Raw genomic sequence first — 21,843 nt, 5'->3', positions numbered from 1 at the left:
ATATATATATATATATATATTCAGTATAGGGAACTTGTATTTATACAAATTCATCCGTATATGTAATTTTCATTTGAAATATATTATGAGATGGTATTTTTAAAATAAATTTGTCTTTATCATTTGGTGTATATTAACTGTTCTGAAGTTGTTTACCTTTTGTCTTTATTTAGAATGCATTGTCCTTTTTGCTTTTATGGGTTGTATCACATGCCCGTACATAAAATTGATCATCAATTAAAACTTTTAAAAGTCAAACTTTACCAATCAAACATTCCCATAACATGTGCTTTAATTTTGAAAAGAAACAGATAGATACTGTTATGTATATTTAATTAAATTTAATTGTTTGTAAGTTTTAAAACAAATCCTTATATTTTTAATTTCATTACATGTCAAAATAATGTAATTTTGTTTACTAGGAATTTGATTCTTTCCAGAAAATAATTTGAGCTTGGATCTTCAGTTGTAAAAGCCTAAAGCTGACCTAGTTCTCGACTTTAATTTAGAAATCAGCAAGAGAAGTAAACAACATTTTATTTATTTTTTTATTCTCAGAGTAAAATGATAGGGTTTTATCAAAGGCATACTGGGGCTACATGACTTTTTTGTGTAAACACATTCCATTTCGCAATTCTGGGCTTACCAAAATTGCCATTCAGTTTTAATAGTGATACGTAGAGAGAGAGATCTCAGTTGGGCTTCTAAACACTGGGACCTAAAGGTATTTATTTTGTTGTCATTTTGGAGTTATTTTTAATGTTTATTCGAATTATTAGGATTCTAAAGAATAATTCATTTTCATTGAAATACATGAGTGTGCATACAGAATTCTTGGACAAAGACATTTCATTAACTCAAACATCAGGTTATTGCTTGTAAATAACACAGAACCGTAGACATTTCAACACCACAAACAATACAGATAAGTCATCGCCTTCCATCTTTGATTTCTTGTTGGGACTCAAACGAGCATTCATTAAAACATTTCATTATTAGGACTTCTAAAATTTGATTCGTGGATTATGCTTTGATCATTTTTGGATTTGATTATTAAAACTGTAAGTCCTCATTTTCTCATTTTTACAAAGTTTTTCCAACGAAATAAATTATTTGCTAATTGTTTTCAAAGCTTGTTGTTATTCGAGCCTAAACCAGTAACAATACGCTGAACACGCAAAAGTTCATACTTGGTTGAATATATTTATTCATATGAGGTTTAATCACAGTGTTCTGCCTACCGTAAACCAATCCTGTCGAACTAAGGAAGGTTATTTGATGGTCACTTAATTCGAAGCAGCTATTTTTTCTTTACAAGTTAAACAGGACTATCTGAACCTTGAATACAATACAATACAATATAATACAATACACTACATACAATACAATACAATACAATGCAATGCAATGCAATGTCAGCGAAGATGGCACAACTTGGATTATTTGTGACAAGCTCGACCCTGTTAAGAAATCATGGTAACATAACATCATCGCCAGCATGGACAAAAACTCAAACTCAGGCACATTTGCCGGAATAGACCAACCATGCTGCAATAACGTGTATCCAGTGTCCGCGGTGGTTTATACACAACACCTTTTAAATGATCCCGATATTAATGCTCTCGCGCCGAAGAAAACAGACATATTAAACTGCGCAGCCCAGGGTGTCAGAGATCATTTTATTAATTCGATTATTGGAAACTGACTTACAGAATCACCAATAAAATACATAGCACAATGGGGAAACTCTCTTATCAGCGGAGCTAAAATAAATGACACAGCAGTGTTGGAAAAATCACTAAAGTTACCAATCGTGGTAAAAACAATTGCAAACGAGATTTTGTATAATTCCTGCAACTATCATAGCTAGGTCGCCCCAATAACGATAGTTGATCATAACAGTCACGCTTGACTGAGTTAGTAGCAAAGTTTCCCCTGAAAAGAACACTACGATTTTATGACGGCGATGTTTGTCAGGAGATTTATAATAATAAATGTTTTAGTCCGTGGGAATTTAATTTCATATATTTGGTAAGTCGATATTAAAACCAACAAGCTTTCACCATGAAGTCTAAACTAGAGGACTGTGCTTCAGATCTTACACGGGAAGAGTTAGAATCCCTACGAAAGGATGAGTTGCTTCACAATGCCATACATTAAGATCATTTTTTGCGAAGGAGTCTTTAACAAAACAAGAAATACAGAATATTTTGATTCAGCATTTGCATTTTGAGAATAGCTAATTTGGTTTGATGAGGAAGTACCTCTCAGATTCGGGCATATAATAAAGGAAATTGCAGTTAAAAAGCAAAATGGAAGAAGAGTTCAGAAGGATCCAGTTTCTGCATGAAGTTTTGCACTCGCAAAAAGAGGAGAGAGTGAGAGGGTGAGATAGATAGATAGATAGATAGATATGTCAAAAATAATACAAAGAGAGTAGAGTGAAAGATAATGCAAATGTTAGAAGACGAAAGATCAACGTAAATGAAATGCAAAATGAAGAGAGCTTCCTGCTTCCTCTCAGCATGGTTTTGCGAAAAACACAATTTAGTCTCAGGCAAGTAATTCCAAATATCAAACTGGCATAACTAATAAAAATCAAACTTCTGATAAGACTGATCACAAATCCTGATGTCGTCGTATGTACTTGTATTATATTAAGAAAGGACACGTTAGTTATACTTGATACAGTTTGGAATGTATGTATCAGAATAAAGGCAGCGCTGATCCAAATGATCCTGTTTCTAAGTTGTCCAGGTCACGGTCGTATTTTGGAGGCAATATATTTGTTGCGTCTAGCAAACGCCAGCCTGATTTAATTATGCTGAATTATGAATCATTTAAGTCGGAGGTTTCTGTGTCATTTGGTGATTATGCCATAAGATAATAAGAGTCTCAGAAGCTATTCAAAGGCTTCTGTTATCACGGACTTTGCCGTTTCTTTTAAAAGTATGCTTCTAGTGAAAGTGTTATTATTTAGGGATTAGAGTACGGTTTTCTTAATGCTCTTCTCCATTGTTAATTTTGTCATCTGACCTACACTTATGGCCTATGAAATAGGAGTGGTGACCTATTTGCTATGTGGATGTGTCCATGGGTTAATAGGCAGTGACAATGCAGGAGCTAAGGTTGTGATTAGCCCATTTGTAACTGACAAGCCATGTTTTGGATACAGAAAGGTGATCGTATTTAACATCAGATCCATGGTTTATGTCCAGATTGTGCAGTTATTAGAGCTATGGTTTATGTCCAGATTGTGCAGTTACTAGATATATGGTTTATGTCCAGATTGTGCAGTTACTAGATCCATGGTTTATGTCCAGATTGTGCAGTTACTAGATCCATGGTTTATGTCCAGATTGTGCAGTTACTAGATCCATGGTTTATGTCCAGATTGTGCAGTTACTAGATCCATGGTTTATGTCCAAATTGTGCAGTTGCTAGATATATGGTTTATGTCCAGATTGTGCAGTTACCAGATCCATGGTTTATGTTCAAATTGTGCAGTTACTAGATCCACGGTTTATGTCCAGATTGTGCAGTTACTAGATATATGGTTTATGTCCAGATTGTGCAGTTACTAGATCCACGGTTTATGTCCAAATTGTGCAGTTACCAGATCCATGGTTTATGTCCAAATTATGCAGTTACTAGATCCATGGTTTATGTCCAGATTGTGCAGTTACTAGATATATGGTTTATGTCCAGATTGTGCAGTTACTAGATCCACGGTTTATGTCCAAATTGTGCAGTTACCAGATCCATGGTTTATGTCCAAATTGTGCAGTTACTAGATCTATGGTTTATGTCCAGATTGTGCAGTTACTAGATCCATGGTTTATGTCCAGATTGTGCAGTTACTAGATCCATGGTTTATGTCCAGATTGTGCAGTTACTATATCCATGGTTTATGTCCAGATTGTGCAGTTACTAGATCCCTGGTTTATGTCCAGATTGTGCAGTTACTAGAGCTATGGTTTATGTCCAGATTGTGCAGTTACTAGATCCATGGTTTATGTCCAGATTGTGCAATTACAAGATATATGGTTTGTGTCCAAACTGTGCAGTTACTAGATATATGGTTTATGTCCAGATTGTGCAGTTACTAGATCCATGGTTTATGTCCAGATTGTGCAGTTACTAGATCCACGATTTATGTCCAAATTGTGCAGTTACTAGATCCATGGTTTATGTCCAGATTGTGCAGTTACTAGATCCACGGTTTATGTCCAGATTGTGCAGTTACTAGATCCATGGTTTATGTCCAGATTGTGCAGTTACAAGATATATGGTTTATGTCCAGATTGTGCAGTTACTAGACCCACGGTTTATGTCCAAATTGTGGAGTTACCAGATCCATGGTTTATGTCCAAATTGTGCAGTTATTAGATCCATGGTTTATGTCCAGATTGTGCAGTTACCAGATCCATGGTTTATGTCCAAATTGTGCAGTTACTAGATCTATGGTTTATGTCCAGATTGTGCAGTTACTAAATCCACGATTTATGTCCAAATTGTGGAGTTACTAGATCCATGGTTTATGTCCAGATTGTGCATTTACTAGATCCACGGTTTATGTCCAGATTGTGCAGTTACTAGATCCATGGTTTATGTCCAGATTGTGCAGTTACTAGATATATGGTTTATGTCCAGATTGTGCAATTACAAGATATATGGTTTATGTCCAGATTGTGCAGTTACTAGATCCACGGTTTATGTCCAAATTGTGGAGTTACCAGATCCATTGTTTATGTCCAAATTGTGCAGTTACTAGATCCATGGTTAATGTCCAGATTGTGCAGTTACCAGATCCATGGTTTATGTCCAAATTGTGCAGTTACTAGATCTATGGTTTATGTCCAGATTGTGCAGTTACTGGATATATGGTTTATGTACAGATTGTGCAGTTACTAGATCCATGGTTTATGTCCAGATTATGCAGTTACTAGATCCAAGGTTTATGTCCAGATTGTGCAGTGACTAGATCCATGGTTTATGTCCAGAGTGTGCAGTTACTAGATATATGGTTTATGTACAGATTGTGCAGTTATTAGATCCATGGTTTATGTCCAGATTGTGCAGTTACTAGATCCCTGGTTTATGTCCAGATTGTGCAGTTACTAGATATATGGTTTATGTCCAGATTGTGCAGTTAATAGATAAATGGTTTAAGTCCAGATTGTGCAGTTATTAGATCTATGGTTTATGTCCAGATTGTGCAATTACTAGATCCATGGTTTATGTCCAAATTGTGCAGTTACTAGATATATGGTTTATGTCCATATTGTGCAGTTACTAGATCCATGGTTTATGTCCAGATTGTGCGGTTATTAGATCTATGGTTTATGTCCAAATTGTGCAGTTACTAGATATATGGTTTATGTCCAGATTGTGCAGATACTAGATCCATTGCTTATGTCCAGATTGTGCAGTTATTAGATATATGGTTGACGTCCAAATTTTGCAGTTACTAGATTCATGGTTTATGTCCGGATTGTGTAGTTACTAGATATATGGTTTATGTCCAGATTGTGCAGTTACAAGATCCATGGTTTATGTCCAGATTGTGCAGTTGCTAGATCCATGTTTTATGTCCAGATTGTGCAGTTACTAGATCCATGGTTTATGTCCAGATTGTGCAGTTACTAGATTCATGTTTTATGTCCAGATTGTGCAGTTACTATATTCATGGTTTATGTCCAGATTGTGCAGTTACTAGATCTATGGTTTATGACCAGATTGTGCAGTTACTAGATCTATTGTTTATGTCCAGATTGTGCAGTTACTAGATCCATGTTTTATGTCCAGATTGTTCAGTTACTAGATCCATGGTTTATGTCCAGATTGTGCAGTTACTAGATTCATGTTTTATGTCCAGATTGTGCAGTTACTAGATTCATGGTTTATGTCCAGATTGTGCAGTTACTAGATCTATGGTTTATGACCAGATTGTGCAGTTACTAGATCTATTGTTTATGGCCAGATTGTGCAGTTATTAGATCTATGGTTTATGTCCAAATTGTGCAGTTACTAGATATATGGTTTATGTCCAGATTGTGCATATACTAGGTTCATGGTTTATGTCCAGATTGTGCAGATACTAGATGCATGGTTTATGTCCAGATTGTGCAGTTACGAGATCTATGGTTTAAGTCCAGATTGTGCAGTTACTAGATCTATGGTTTATGTCCAGATTGTGCAGTTACTAGATCTATGGTTTATGTACAGGTTGTGCAGTTACTAGATATGTGGTTTATGTCCAGATTGTGCAGTTACTAGATATATGGTTTATGTCCAGATTGTGCAGTTACTAGATCCATGGTTTATGTACAGATTGTGCAGTTACTAGATCCATGGTTTATGTCCAGATTGTGCAGTTTCTAGATCCATGGTTTTTGTCCAGATTGTGCAGTTACCAGATCCATGGTTTATGTCCAGATTGTGCAGTTACTAGATATATGGCAAATATAGCTCTTGTGAATGATGTTAATCAGGAAGTTATTGATGTATCTGACAAATATATATTTGATGACGTCACTGTTGCTTCTAACATTGATCAATCAAGACGTATAGATCACAGTGATAATCTTCTCGCTACTAGCTTTAATGTTTAAATAGTTCTAAATGAATTCGATGAACGTGAACTGTTTTCCGTCTCTTACATAAAACATATGATCTGATTTTATTTCAGCGTTATTACAACACTCAGACAACATTGTTCTTAGTCTTCTTTATTTATAACTTTGGAATTCATAATCTGCTTATTTCTGAGATATAACTTAAGCTAACTATAAGAATTACGTAATTTGGATCTACACTGATATGTTTATTAACTACTTATCTACACTGACTGTTGAACAGATGCTACACGTCATAATACATCGCTCTTTTCAATCAAAAAATGAAAATTAAAGAACAGTCAATGTGTTAGCTATCATTTTCTGACAAACATTTATATTCTAGGCACTATACTTGTTAGCATGAAAGAACTATGATTAACAAGAAATAAAGAAAACAAGTAATTTACGTCTGTTATTATTTTGGAAGAAATTAGGTAAAATGGAAATGCTTAAATTTATGGAACATAAAATGATTGATTAGTCTAAATATTGTTAAATATCCCTTTATAATGAACGTAATGTTCGAACTATTACATAACTTGTCACAATAGGCTAGGATACGGATTCAGTAATAAAGCGATTATTTATAATACAATTGTAAGATGAAATGTTAAACTGTTATGCTTCTATATATACAAAAAAAGAAACATAATAGACGTTCGATCCATTGCTAGTGTAGTTTATAAAAAAAATGACAAGAAACAAAAAATAAAAATATTAATAAAACAAAAGAATGAGATAATTAATTAAGGACATAAATGAATCTAATATAATGCCTCCTCATCGCAAACACAATACATTCATGCCGTCCCATCTAATTAAAAAAATATTTGCTCAAAGTTAATATATTATATGTTACAGTAAGCCAGTCTAGTATTCTTCAAACGTTTAGTATATTAGCTATGACTAACTATGGTTACATTACGGTATATATACATCAAGTATATAATTAAAATGATGAAATGAGGTTAATCTTCTAAAACCTATAAATCCGGATCAGAGAGGATTACATAATTACAATAGGTACATTTCTAACACCAAAATGCACTCGCTTTATCTTTCATATGATCAATTCGGATCAGAGATGATTACATAATTACAATAGGTACATTTTAACACCACAGTGCACTCGCTTTATCTTTCATATAATAAAACCATTTCGTAAATAGTAACCTTCTTCTCATTAAGCTGCATCTACTAGAGATCATTTCAAATCTCGCTTATGTCACGAAGTCTTCTAAAGAGCTTTTAAAATAATGTTTATTTATAGCCACTAAATGTATTAATCACAAATTATAAAGAAATGAAAAAATCATGAAACGTTTGTTCCAGATTCAAATAATATATCATGTATGTATTCTCATTATTGTATAATGATCCGATTAATGTAGGACGAATATCTTTTTGAAAGTGGACATCTAAGCTGAGTATAGAGTTTAGTAAATTATCCACTAATACGAACTTCCCATGTAAATTGTCCTCATACATGCTGTCAAGTATGTCTAACATGCACAATTTGATCGACATCGCAATGCTTTCATACAATGATTGCAAAAAGTTATTCTAAGAAAAGCAGATGACGTCAAACGATTTGTTTATGATTGTTGGAAATTTACAATTTAAGGCAATAAAATACTTCATGTTCAGTCATTAATTATGACGTCATTGTGATGTCATGCATACTTTATTAACTGGTGCCATGAAAGGTTATATATGTTTCAATGTCTGGACTAAATGTTACCTAGCGTCATATAACGGGAACAAAACCATTTTTTTTTGCGGATTTGAAAACCTCTGTAGCAGGTGTACAGTCAATAATTTAAATATTAGTAACACGCGTTCGAATCCAACTTATCCACGGTAAAACTAGTATTAGTATTCTCGAACAGATTACAAGGATGTGATCCTATAATCAGGGGACCAACATAACTTTTCAACACCACCTCACTCCAAAAATTAACAAGGCAACACACACACTGCATATAATTTGAATTTAAATTAACAGTTTCGTATTGCGTTATTTTATTAACTCCACATTAATAATTTGCTTTGTAAACACCCATGTCAATTTTTGCGATAATCTGTTTTCTGTGCAAGCAAATGCTCAAAAATAAAACTTGAGAGAAATATAATTTAGAGTCCAGATTACGATAATGCAAAATATAGCATATTCCTGTTTTAAGCTGTTTTAATTTCAAGTAACCTTTTTAAGTGCATCCGGAGACATGATTCATTTTTGAAAATTTAATATCGTAGCTTATATAACCGATGTGATTCTGTTTTTGTTTTGTCTGGCTGCAATATGGTTATATAGTCCAAGGACAATTTCGGCAACATGAATTATACGAATTATAGGTAGAACGGAGTTGTGGTGCTCCTTATGTAATTTTGAGTTGGAACCGATAACATTTTATTTCCTGGACGCTTTATGTCTACTCAATTTTTAAAAACTGGAAAACAATTGCTAAACACTAGTTTTTCCGGTTTCAAAGTAACTCCGCAATATATCTTTAGGAGAACGCTATAAAAATGTTCGTAATTATCTTGATATTCTTGAAACATTTGAGGGACACACTTCAGGTAGTTCTACACAATGATCGTCACAAATATGTCTTTTCCACAAACCCGTTTACTCTAAAAAATATTAATCGACATACATTATGATGATTGTCCCACCACTCAAATCGACGAAAAGTTCACAGTTGGTTTTGAGTATTAAGAATAAAATTACATAAACTAGTGAAGGTGACCGTTGTAGAAACAAGGTTTACTTTCGTATAGGCAGAACATAGTTATCGCTGAGATAACGATTACGCACGTACTTTAAACTTTATATCGTCACTTCTTGGAATATTTATGAGTGAGCTGTTTATTAATTTTGCATACGCTGCTCCGCACATATCATTAGTCATTGTGGGCATCGTGATAAATCTACACAATAAACAAATCAACCCAGCTTATCTTATCCCTAACCAGCTTTAAAATGATAGCATTCTCCATTTCATCAGACCAGCTTTATGATGATAGCGTTCTCCATTTCATAAGACCAGCTTTAAAATGATAGCGTTCTCCATTTCATAAGACCAGCTTTAAAATGATAGCGTTCTCCATTTCATAAGACCAGCTTTAAAATGATAGCGTTTTCCATTTCATAAGACCAGCTTTATGATGATAGCGTTCTCCATTTCATAAGACCCGCTTTTTTCTTGATTTGGATGAAGAGTTTAGCAAACACTTTTTCAATCAGATTTTGTCACAAGAACACCATTGATCTATTGTCGTATATGACGGCACATTAGTTTAAGAAATGCAGTTTTGATTTTTCAATGTACATTTCACTTAAATTAACAAGGGCTACAACTCTAACACTAACTAAAATGAAAGTCTAAAATGATGATATTCATGCTGTGAGAAATTTAAGTATGATCAATTCTGCCATTTCTGTTATTTAAATTATCACATCGTGCTTTTCTAAACCCATATATAAAGCTAATCTAACGTAATACCATATAAGCAAACTGAGATGTAAAATCATATAAGTAAATGTATAACTATATCGGAACATGTAATGATGTAATATTATGTTCTGACCATCCACTCTCTATTGTAAACATAAAATCTTGCTGTTCCATCCCGCAACCAATATTTGCATACTTTCATTTGCTCGTACCACATCGGCAGCGTACATTACTCCAATTACACTTGCCATGAAGCCATCCTTGACATCTAGGACACTGAAACAAAAACAAGAAATAGCATGACTAGTGCAAAAAAACCCAACAGTTTATAAAACAATGCACTCTCAGTTCACATATTACGCACATGGCCTACGTCATTTCATATAGCTATTAATGTATGCATTGTTTGAAGACACATTATCCAGTAATTTAAATTGGGTCTATATTTCCGTCTATCTGCCGCAAATTATCTACACAACTATCCTAATATATATAGTTTACTATGCATTTGATATATACGTGTCATTAGTAATTGCTTTGGGGTTGATTTCCAATTAACTCTTTATAATAATCTTTTCCATCAGAACGGGGACACACACATTTACACAATGTTAGAAATTATACAATCAAATAGGGGACATTCAATGCATACGTAATTTGATTCTAAATAAGGATCAACATATACTATTGACATCTTTCATTTGATGATTTGTTTAATATATTTTGTTTGGAATGTTGCATATATTCTTAATAATTTTGAACTCTATTAATCATATGCATGTGTAGTACGTCCTATACAGTCCTACCATTTTGTAATTCTACCAATAATATACATGTGCAGTACGTCCTATACAGTCCTACTACTTTTTAAGTCTACCAATCATATACATGTGTAGTACTTCCACATAATCATACTATTCTCAAATAGCTTAAAGTAAGCCATTGTTGAGATTTAATCAACGCCTTTCAAAACCTTACCGTCCGATATTAGTTATGAGACTTAGGCAGTCAGCTGAGAATTATTCCCATTAATCTTAATAGAACTAGCTGATATTCATAATTCTGCTATAATATCTGAAATGCGCAATTGGCACGTGCATTACGTGATGAACGAAGCAAGCATTAAGTTTGCTTCGTTTATTGAAATTTAACGATACACAATGCCGGACACGATTAAGGAGATGATGTGTCCGGATAAAAAGGTGGTTAATCGTGTTGCATATACTGAAATATAGAAACACAAGATTGAAATTAAAATTAAGTGTGATGATTGGGATAAAATACGTTTTGTCTAACTATGAACATAAATTAACAAATTATCTTCATATGCCAAATTCGTGTGTGCAGTATGTATACTTTATGTATTGTGTTTGAACACATCAACAGAAATGTTTAAAAATTTCGGTGTTAAAATTAATGAATAAATTATTTCCTAAGCACATCACAGTTCCGTTGAGAAACGCATTTAGTGTAAATTACTGATGTACTGTGATATTTGCAAATAAAGTCTGTTTTCAGTAGAATTCATAACATACTTTCCGTCCATACTAACCACAATCCACGTAAGTATTTATATAATTATGGCTACAAGGTTTATGTTTCGTGGTGGGAATACAATCGACCTCTAACCAATCAATCTCCATTAACAATTACTGGTGGTGGAAATCATTATAAGCAAAAACCGCTATAGCAGGCCAACATTCCCAATAACTAATTTATTAAATAGCAAACACTAACAATCTTATTATTTTTAAATCGTTAAACAAGGTTTTTTTTGAAGACGTTTTCGTTAAATATATCAAGTTTTGCTAGTGATTGAGCATTCACCAAAAGTAATCATGTATATCAGAGAAATCCTGGTTATTGACAGAGAACCTAAGATAACAAGATATATGAACCTGTGGGTTAAGAAAACTCATAACTATTCTTATTGCAATCAGTAAGCTACCTAATTAAATCAAATTTTCTTTAAATGTGTGTGCATTTGGCAAACACTAACATGGCTTTGCTCCGGTTATACTAAGTTTAACACAAAACTCTTGCAGATTAAATGATAAAACTGCTGAATCATTTGATATCACTTATCTTTTATATAAATTGTTAGCTTGGCCAGATTGTATAATCTAATATGAAACATTATTATTCCTTATTTTCATTTAGAGGATTTCAATAAATTTCAAAGATTTGAGTAATCCTGCAAGTACAAATATAAAAGAAAGATTTTATCTGGTTACCGGCTTTAGACGGTGACACGGGATTTTCATGAATTGTTTCAAAAGTGCATCCATGGACATACATCAGGTTTTCTATTGTTGCATCTTCATTATCTAAATTTGTATGCCATTATTTAAATCCAGTACTGGAAAAATAATTATTATGAGTCATTCATTTGTCTGTGCTCCATTTGGAATTAGTACGTGTAATGCATATTTGATATCAAATCAATCGCAGGTGATGACTTGATAACTGTGTATACTATTAAGTAACTTGATTATTAACAGGCATTTAATCAAGTATCCGGAACTCAAATGTAAGCCTGTCAAATAGAAAATTCTTGGTAAGTTTGTGTATCTGCGCTAATCACGTGTTAAATGATCTGCCACGTTAATATCAAGTCACTTTTACCGGTCTTTTCTTTCTCTTTAAATATGGTATAACAGGCTAACATATATGCTATAACTTACAATAGCTTAGCTTTACAATCATACACTGTATACTGTCAACAAAGGAATAGTACCGGGTTTCAGGAGATGAACAAACTACTAACATATAAAAGTGTTCGGAAAAAACAGAAAGGGTGTATAGCGCTTAATCGCGTAACCTAATGTAGACTGATACAAACTTAAGTTACCGGATACGCGTGACATTAATGAATACGATTTGCGTAACTAGACTGTACCTCTTTCCAATAATCATAAATATCCTTTTCTCGTTAAGTTGAAGGTCACATGTCATATAAATAATGTATAATGTTCAATTATGATATAGCACCAATCAATTTGGCGGCTAAATGTGTAGTCCAGTTAGATTAATATGTATGAGATATCCAGAGGAAAAAGAATCAAGCAAACAAAAACAAATATATGTATTTGTGTATTTACATTTGGGTTGTATAATATTTGTTTTCTTTTTCTTTTCCGTGTGTGACAATTGTATTGTGATATGATGGTTCACATTTGTGGTTTTGTAATGTAATTATATCATATACGAAGTAAACGGACGTTTGACATTTTTGTTTTCGATGGTCACCGAATGTATTATAATATTTGTATTGAGACTACGTTTCGCTGCAGCGAGAGGGGATGAATAAAAATATTCTTCGGTGTAATCGTAACGAAGTGTTTTTGCTATTTATTACTTCACTGCGGAAAATAAATGCTCGACAAGAAGACGTTGCCCGGACGATTAGGATTGTATTGGTACAACTATTACGTAAATCGTATGAAACATTCCCCGGTAATATTTATGTTTCCGATGTGTGTGTGTGTTCCAGGGGTTGCCATCCTTATCACCTATTTTCATTAATGATTAGGATCATGTTTGAGTTATCTCATGAGCGTTTTCACTCAAGAACTGCTACGCTGACAAGAGCGTCCTTGGTAAATATCAGCTTAACTCATTATTTTCCTGACCTTGTTAAAAATAGTGGTGGGATGCCACTGACGTTTTTTTTTTTTATTGTGGTGAATGTATGTGAGAATTCCACATGATTGTTGTACAGTCTATGTGTGTGTTTGTGTGATTTGGATTTTTAACGCAGCTTTAACAATTCTTCAGTCATATCGCTACGATGTCTGCAGTGTGGCAATTACAGTGATGTCTAGCACTAGGACATCATGCCGCAGACAATGTAGCATGATGTCTCACCCGGTCACATTATCCTGACACCAGGCCGATCAGTCCTAACACTAGCCTCTTAATGCTGAACTTAATGTTCTAGAAACAGCCTATGAATGTTGTTATGCCTAACAGTGCAGTGAGCAGCCACCGTCGATTGTAAAAATCAATGAATCCAGGTGAGTCTCGAGTTGGTATCGGTACATCAGGGTGAGTTCATAAATTGTTTGTATCAGAGAGGTGATAACTTCAAGGTCCATTGCGTGTCTGTTTTTCTTCTACTTTAGCATAAAGAGCATCCCGATGACAGTAAGCAAATTTAGACTAAATAAATAATAGCCGTTCCTTTCCGTTATAAGACTTTTTTTGCCCACTGGATAAAACCGTTCGATGTGTACAACAATACATAATCCATAGTACATGCCCACTGATATATCACGTGGATCATCAGAGGGAAATGTACAAAACATTCCTCTTAATTTGACGTTGCCAGCCACGACCGTTTATTAGATAATTGCTCCCTGATTTTCATATCCAAGTCTTGTTTTGTTACAGCATCAATCCTCATCGATAGTATACTGCATCATACTTGTTCTATTTCATTTCATGATAAGATCTCTATTCATTTAATCGCAGGCATTTATTACTTTCGAATCCATCAATACGTCACAGTTTCTGATTTTCAGTGGTTTCAGCCAGGTCGGGAATCTGCGCTCAATTATCCGTTAATGTTCACAGGTGTGCTATATTTGCAGCTTAGTTTCTTAGTGAAATGCAACGTCTCCAAACCCTTGTGATATGGATCAACGCTCTAACACACGCAGCACTTCAACGCCGAGATTTCCACATATAGAGCCCTCTTTCCCATTTTACGTTGATAAAATATTATGTTGTAGAGGAATGCTATGAGCAAGGCCAGCATTTAAATAATGAACATCTTCATAGCTCTTCAACGGCGATATGTCCGCATAACAGGCCATCTATCATTATGCGTTGGATAAGACGTCAATAAAATACTGTCTTCACGGGTCTCCACGAGTAAAGCAATAATTTAAATATAAATTACTCTAAAATTTTCTTTTATAACATTGTTAAATACATTATTTGTAATGTTTTATAAAACGTATGGTAACAGAGCAATAACTATATCTATCTATCTATCTATCTATCTATCTATCTATATATATATATATATATCTATCTATCTATATATATATATATATATATATATATATATATATATATATATATATATATATATATATATATATATATATATATATATATATATATATATATATATATATATATATATAATTTGTATTAATCGACAAGTTCATTGGATGCACACGTTCAAGTGACACTGATGTGGAATTTTGTAAGCATCGATAAGTTAACCTGACTATTCTCCGTTAAGTGTTGTCAGCTTATCTATATCGGGACTTTACTCAGTAGTTGTTGTTGTTGTTGTTCTTGTTGTGGGGTTTAACGCCATTTTTCAGCACACGATAGGCTATACATGGCGGCCAGTATTAATGGTGGAGGAAGAACCCGGAAAGAACCACCGACCCACGAGAAGCTACTGGAAGCTTTCTCACATACCTATATTGGCTGAATCCGAGACTCGAACCGGCGCAGGCAGAGGTGAGTTGGCAGTGATCCGTAAGGGAGAGCGCTTTAGACCACTCGGCCACTCTGGGCCCCTTACTCAGTAGTAATATCAACAAAAGACACCCACCAATCAATATAATTTCCAGTCAAAGGGACAAGGTGAGATAAGGGCCGATTTTGAAAAACAATCAGATTAATATTAAAGTCACATAGATAAAAGAGGTAACTCTCTCTTCCCAACAAATGTATTTATTTCGTATATATGACTGCTTCTAATAGCATGGAAACCGATGACGTCATCGCACGCGATACATATGAAAGATAGTCAATTGTTTTGCTTTTTTAAATACAAATGTGTATCTATACAAAACACAGACAATAACTTTTAAAAATTAAGGAATTAATATATTGACATTTTGTAAGGCCATTACAGATGTCTAAATTCACTAGTCCTTTACTACCCCCAGATTAAACTCGCACATGAAAAGTTAAAACATTGTACTTGGATAGTCATTCATGCACTCCAATATTCATCCATTTTGCCAAAGAAAGCATATGGAGGCCTTACAAGCCAGAAATTATTGAACTTCTCTTCTACAATATGTTACACTACTTGTCATTTAAGATTAGGGTGATATGACGAGCAAGGGACCGCACTAACAAAATATTTTCAAAATGCATAGAAAGAAAAAACAACAAGCACAATAATACTGTTGCAAAAGCACTATCCATATGTAACCAGCAGAAAAAGATTGTTCTTTTTTTATTATTTGCTAGTTATATTCATGTGGTGAGTACACATATTATGATAGAGAATCATCCTTAGATATTGCGAAGGGCGACTGTGATCTGTTTGAATCTTATTTCATTTATGTAGTTCACAAAATATTTCCGCGTTTCTTGAAACAGTGTGTTTTGTTTAATGGCCTTCTCTGATAAATGTTTTGTCCCTCCAAAGATTATCTGCATACAAATCAATGGTGTAGGTAGTATGTGTCAGTGTTGAGGCTAACTGATCAATGGGTGTACATTATACTGTAAGCTTAATTCTCTCGCTGTAGGAACAAGTTTTAGATGACAATTTAAACAACATTAAACATGCATATAGCATATTTGCATACTATCAGGTACTTATAATTTTATTTTCTGGGTGGGCGCAGCGATATATTTCGAGTCGCCATACGTTTACAATAATATAATGGATGTAATGTGCTTTTATTTTACTTGAAACTGAACCATACTTGTTTCAACAATTTGAGAGCCTGAATATATTTTAAAATAAATCTCAGACACTAATCTCAGAAAATGAAATAATTGGTCCACAATATTACACATGCGTGCGGCCGTTCTTGTGTGTGTGTGTGTGTGTGTGTGTATGTGTGTGTGTGTACCGTGGTATCTCCCCATGAGAAATGGAATACAAATTCTTCTGAATATTCTTCAAAACGTGTATTCCCGAGTAATATTCATTTCCAGCCTATGTATCTTTTGCTAGTTAATATGAATCATTAATGACGATAAACATTTCAGAAATAAGATAATTTTTGTTCTGCGGGTTAGACATTGCAGCAAAACACCCAAAATCGAACAGCTGCTTGCAGAAACTGTTTTACAAATGTATAGAGTTGGCCAAAATCACTTTCGACTTCATTATTTGGGGACTGCATACGTGTCAAAGAGATAGACATAATCCAATTTAAGGAAGCTGCAATGAATGATATAATAATATTATCCTGATATTTAGTAAGTGGAAAGCAATTGAATACCGTTTACGTGTAGAATGATATCCATATTCCGCGTCTTTCTAAAGCTGAGCATACAATTGCTCCGTAAGTGCGTCATCGGTTCCTTGTAAAATATATGTCCTCATAAGTTTAATTTCTTAATCATCATTGGCAACTGTGCCAGTCAAATATATTCAGTGAATTGTAAGGACTACGTAATTATTTATGCGGAGGAAGTGCAGCTCTCGTCAGAAATGATTTCGGTCAAAGTACACAATCGACATTGATTATTACTGAGGCAGGAAATGGAGCAAATGCAATTATTCATATAAATATTATTGTTATATATTACATGCAAGCTTGCCCACAGCATTCAAAAAGCTTCATGGTGTTTAATCAAACCCACTAGTTCATTTATATTTGCTTGACAACAAACTTAGATTGGCAGAAATAAACGTTATGACAGTGATTAAAACTAAATAACTCCTCTCGTCAAAACAATTTTTAAAAAACAAATGCTTGACTGCAGTGTTCTGCTACCGCCAACGAACAAATAATGCAATAGTTGTTTATGATGGGGATTGGAAGATACCACGTATATTTCCTGGCCAGATGTTTTTTCCTATTATTTAAGTTAATTACCATCACAGTTTTATATAAATGTGAATTTGTCCGTTCTTCGTGAGATCTGGCCTTTACCAATGATACTATACTTGATTATTGCCTTATATTTCAACATGTGTTATCTAAATTGAGAACACTACCGCTTCCACATATCTCAGATTGAGCCTCAAAACGTACTGCTTCAGGAAAAATACTAACCTTAAAACAGAGAGCAGTTTATTCCGATAGGTCAACTCCACAAATCTGTGTTGATACTGATGGACGATGTCGTGGGTATGATGTCACCTGTTCACTAAAATATGCAATTTTGCTGCATGCAAATCGTTCTGGAACACATTCGCGTACACTTTAGACACATACCGGGAATAGGTAACAGCCATATCAAGCGCAAAATTCAAAACGGTCACAGGACAGATAGTTGTTCTTTTCCAGATGGATTTAAAAGTCACCAAAAATATGATTTGCTCAAGTAATATAATCTACATGTCACCAAATGAACCTTTCAGCCGACGGTAGCTGCACAGCCTCGAGAAATACCGGTAAATGTATAAAATACACATCGATGTGTGCAGCAAAATGTGCATGCAGATGATTGCAGCTTTTGATGAATACGTGATATCAGCCCCTCACCAGAAATTCAATGCTATCATAGGTGAAGGACAATTTATCGGCCTAAGAGCATTTGTGCATGTTTGATTGTTGTTCACTATTTCCATTTCTGTACACGAGATCGAAAAGGCTTATTTTTTACAACGGATATAGTAGTTTCACCCATGCGATATTGACAGCAAATACATATTTTCACAAATATAAATATTCGGGTGACATACATACATACGTAAAAGTTACAATTATGAATGGCATACATCTATGTATGTATGTATGCATGTATGTATCAATATTTAATTTGTATTCTTTGTTGTGTTTTATCTCCGTGATTAAATGTAAGTATTTTTTACTTGACCTTGTCCCAAATCATGTTCATGTTGTACCTGATTGGGGCCACTGATGTTGTTTTGATTTTAGGGAACAAATAATACATATAAAATATTTTTTATATAAGTGTGGATTAAGTATACAGAATATTATTACTGTAAGCATATGTATCTTCGTCTGAATCTGGGATATTGAAATTCCCGAATGGAATAACCTATTGTACCTGATGTTTACCACAATTTGTATTATAATTTAAGTAATAATATTTATTTTTAGCAACACAGAATGTTTCCAAATGAAACATTCCGAAGAAAAAACATAGTATTATCAGAAAAATGTAAAATTTGGTATCACGTATAGTGGTTTATAATTTTGTTTTCTTGAAAAAGTATTCGTTCTAGTTGCAACATATTGAAGCAGAATCATTTGTATTGTGTCCAGCTTTGACTTGGATTGAATTATTTATTTAAATTATTATTCAATGGAAATACCAAGTGTATTGCAATAATATGTTTGAACTGAAACATTAAGTTTTAATTATAGGGAATAAAGACAAAGACTTCTTGGATAATATTCTTGCGATTATGTGGAAGACTGTCCATCATTAAACTTCAGGCCACTGTTGCGTTAGTACATTCAATACCACATGCATATATGTATGTATGTATGTATGTATGTATGTATGTATGTATGTATGTATGTATGTATGTATGTAAATCTATTTTTCTATTTGTGTCTGTTTGTATGTATGTATGTATGTATGTATGTATGTATGTATGTATGTGTATATGTATATGTATGTATGTATGTATGCATGCATATATATATATGTATGTATGTATGCATGTATGTATGTATGTATGTATGCATGCATGTACGCATGTATACATGGACAAAAATATGTATGTATGCAGGTACGTATGTATACTTGGATGTATGCATGTATGTATGCATGCGTGCATGGATGTATGTATGTATGTATGTATGTATGTATGTATGTATGTATGTATGTATGTATGTATTATATGTATGTGCAAGTAGGTAGATAAGTAGGTATGAATGGATATATGCATGAATGTTTGTATTCGTGGACGTATGTACATGTGCATATATATGTATATATATATATATATATATATATATATATATATATATATATATATATAAACTCCCAGTTAACACAATATGCATCTTAAGGTCCTTGATTTTTGTATTTGCTCATTTTGCTTTGAATAAGACAATTTACATATGCATGGTGCCTATTCTGGTAAGGCGTATCCCAAAAACAATTAGTAGTTCCAAAGGTTAAATGTCCCATGCTTAGACAGTTTACCCAGGACAGGTCGAATGAATACACGTCTATTATTTTTATTGTACCACGGACTTGGAACATAATTATTCAAGTAGTTTCTTGACGGAATGTTCTTATTATATATTTCTTTTAAATAAAACTTTTGATATATTTTGAGTTTATAGACTAACTACTGCTATATAATGACTTCTGATGCCTTGAAAAATTATAATTTAAACAATGGTACATTATCACTTAAAAAGTACGATAAAAGTTACCATAATTTAAAAGAGCGTAACTGAAAATTATTCAAACATTTCACTGCCTGAGAGTGTGTGCGTGGTCAATTGATACTTTACAATGTGAAGGAATTGTTAGACATGTTACAATCTTTCGCGTCGAACACAACATGTGATTTACATTCAAAACATTTTCTCTCTCAAATTATCTAATTTGCAAAATGTGTCGTTAGCTTTGCATTTTAATAGATATTTAACGATGTATTTTTGATAATTTTGTACAATTACAATTTTACAATTCGCGACAGAAATATATTTAAGACAAAAGGATCTGAAAATATATGCTTGAAAAAGCACATAAATAAACCACGATAATCAAAACAATACTTTTGAATATTCATTCGATGCACGCATGGCAAAACGTACACTTGAATAAGTTGACAACAACACTTTGGATATTCTGTCAATGCACGCACATTTTCTTTTCCTTTATGAAGAAAGTTGTTTGATCTTGTTTCAGATCTCCATCTCGTCCAAACAGCTTATTTCTAACACAAAATTCATATTCATGCATAAAGAAATCTGTAACGTAGACCAGTCAGTAAAATCAAACGAACTATCAGCATATGTATTAGCATTGTCCTCTACTGCCATGATATATACTTCTGATAATACTCACGTAATGATTTATTTCAGATTGAATATTCCTTATATTTTTACAATATTCTATATATCAGTATATTCCTAATGTTTTTATACTATTTCAAATATATTTGTATTACTTCTTATATTCCTGTATATTCTGAATGGTATAGTAGTCATCATATACATGCTTTATCACTTCAAACAAATTCCTAATATCATACTATTCCTTATATACACGTGTGTCATTTCCTTTACATTCATAATAGTAATAAAGTATGTTCGTCAGAAAGAAAAATGTGCCACCACGTTCTGTACATTGCTAATATTATTACAGTATATCTGTCAGATACATACGTAGCACGTCTTGTACATTCCTCATAATAGTACACACTGTCAGATACATGTGTAACACGTCTTGTACATTCCTCATATTATTACACTCTGTCTCTCAGGTACATGTGTAACACTTCTTATATAGTATCGATAGTATTATGCTCTTCAATTAAGATACACGTGTGCCACGTGTACAACTTTCTATGCATTCCTGTTAGTAGTATATTATGTCCATCACATAACGTGTAAAACTTCATCGTGTTCATAATATTTTAAGCTAGTTCAATATAAGCAATTACACACATTTAACCCAAGTCTGTTAAAACATTAAATCAAGTTTGTGTGGAGAGAGGCTTGGACAATCATCTGGGAAATATCCTCTATGATCTTAATTACACTTGCTCGTAATGCGGCGTTTGATTTAGGTAGCTGGTTAATAAAGCACACACGCCTAACAATGACCAAAATCTATTTCAATACTTAGTTTTTGAAATTCATCCGAATTCCGCATGATCACCCATCACA

The 21,843-nt window shown here is 33.5% G+C and overlaps 1 long non-coding RNA gene and 1 pseudogene across 1 annotated transcript in view; one reads left to right on the top strand and one right to left on the bottom strand.

Annotated features, from left to right (window-relative positions):
* LOC149769409 (uncharacterized) overlaps window positions 1-21,843 on the top strand; it is a 78,891-nt pseudogene that overhangs the window by 34,037 nt on the left and 23,011 nt on the right.
* The window catches only part of LOC149769410 (uncharacterized), a 28,607-nt gene continuing 13,479 nt past the window's right edge, over window positions 6,716-21,843 (bottom strand). The window contains exon 2 of the long non-coding RNA XR_016419158.1: window positions 6,716-10,354. This is a non-coding gene — a long non-coding RNA (uncharacterized LOC149769410). The remainder of the gene's footprint in view (window positions 10,355-21,843) is intronic.

This window comes from Sinohyriopsis cumingii, unplaced genomic scaffold, assembly GCF_028554795.1.
Source record: "Sinohyriopsis cumingii isolate HCF-2022 unplaced genomic scaffold, ASM2855479v2 utg003795l, whole genome shotgun sequence".
NCBI lineage: Eukaryota > Metazoa > Mollusca > Bivalvia > Unionida > Unionidae > Sinohyriopsis > Sinohyriopsis cumingii.
Note: the sequence above shows the minus strand (reverse complement) of the source record. Positions and strands in the feature narration are given on the sequence as shown.